Source organism: Haemaphysalis longicornis, unplaced genomic scaffold (assembly GCF_048455015.1).
Source record: "Haemaphysalis longicornis isolate Haplotype H1 unplaced genomic scaffold, Haemaphysalis longicornis Haplotype H1 scaffold_1, whole genome shotgun sequence".
In the NCBI taxonomy this organism is placed as follows: Eukaryota; Metazoa; Arthropoda; class Arachnida; order Ixodida; family Ixodidae; genus Haemaphysalis; species Haemaphysalis longicornis.
The window spans coordinates 340,105,431-340,106,659 of NW_027526203.1; the positions used below are offsets into that span (position 1 = coordinate 340,105,431).

The following is a 1,229-nucleotide window of genomic DNA, read 5'->3' on the forward strand; positions in this document are numbered from 1 at the left end:
TTCGCTACATGCAAGGCCCTCTACATGCAAAGCGAGGACCTCAGTTCTGGCAGTCTTGGTGCCATAGGGAGCTTAAGAGGGTTCAACGCTGGTCGACCACTCTCGACATGTCGTAGACACTCGAGTCACGGCCAGGGGGTTAAAAAGAAGGTCCTCTTCAACCCGAGTAGTCCGAGTGGCGCTGGCTACCACCCCGAAGTGCAGGAAACAAAAATACCTGAACATGAATTCCCCAGAAGGTGGACGGTAAAATAGCCACGCCGGTAGCGTAGTGGTCATCGCACCAGACCGATATTATGGAGGTCGTGGGTTCGGATCCCACCCGGTGGGCATTTTTTCTCCACTTTCTTTCTGTCTTTCCAAATCCTTTATCTGTTTCAATGACCTACCACATCCTCCCCTTTGCTTTCCGAGTTTTCTTGACTGCCAACACTTATTTCTGTCTTATTTTCAACGAGCCCCTCATTTCATATTCTGATTCGCTATTGTGCTCATGTAACTAATTACGGCAGTTACTTAATCATGCAATACCTTTTTTACCGGGAGTGGTCGTATACAGCGGTTATTAATGGAGGCAGGGACACAATTGTTTCGTACTGGGATATATTCTGGCCTATTTGTACATTGCACTAACACAGGAATACACCCGAAAGAAATTCAAAAGAGAACCGATGTCACGATGATTATCAGGCGAAAATGAACTGGTGCCACCAAATAGATATTTTATTGGAACACACATCCGTAATGACGTCGTGCAGGTGGCTTGTGCAGGTGGCTTGTGCTGCTGACGTGGCTTACGGCGAGAAAAAATGCTGGGAGTGGCATTTGGGTTCAGTTTATAAACGCCAAGCTTCTACAATATCCGTTCCTCAAATTAATCCCTGAAATAATCCTGTTCGGAAGGAAAAAATTGTCACCACCGAGTCTGAGATGCGCCACAAACACTCCGCAAGTATAGGCAATACTGCACTGCAGAAGAGAGCTAGCGACCGTTGTACCGTACCATGATCAAATTCATCTGCTCAGTGCCGCGTCCACGCTCAAGTCGCTTACACTAAATGCGTTTAAAAAGCGCTTTGCTGTACAAAAATAGGTCTGCTGAGAATATATTTGCCCAGTGTATTTTAGTTCCCATCGCAATGACTGGATACGCTGCGCTGTTGACTATTAAGATGAAGTAAGCACGCACTCTGCAAATGCACGGCCTCAAACGTTAAGGTGTAATTAGT

The 1,229-nt window shown here is 46.3% G+C and overlaps 1 non-coding gene across 1 annotated transcript; it reads left to right on the forward strand.

The window, feature by feature from the left end:
* The first annotated feature begins 257 nt into the window (after positions 1 to 257).
* Trnai-gau (transfer RNA isoleucine (anticodon GAU)) lies at positions 258 to 330 on the forward strand. The gene has a single exon. It is a non-coding gene; the product is annotated as a tRNA-Ile (tRNA).
* Positions 331 to 1,229: the final 899 nt, after the last annotated feature.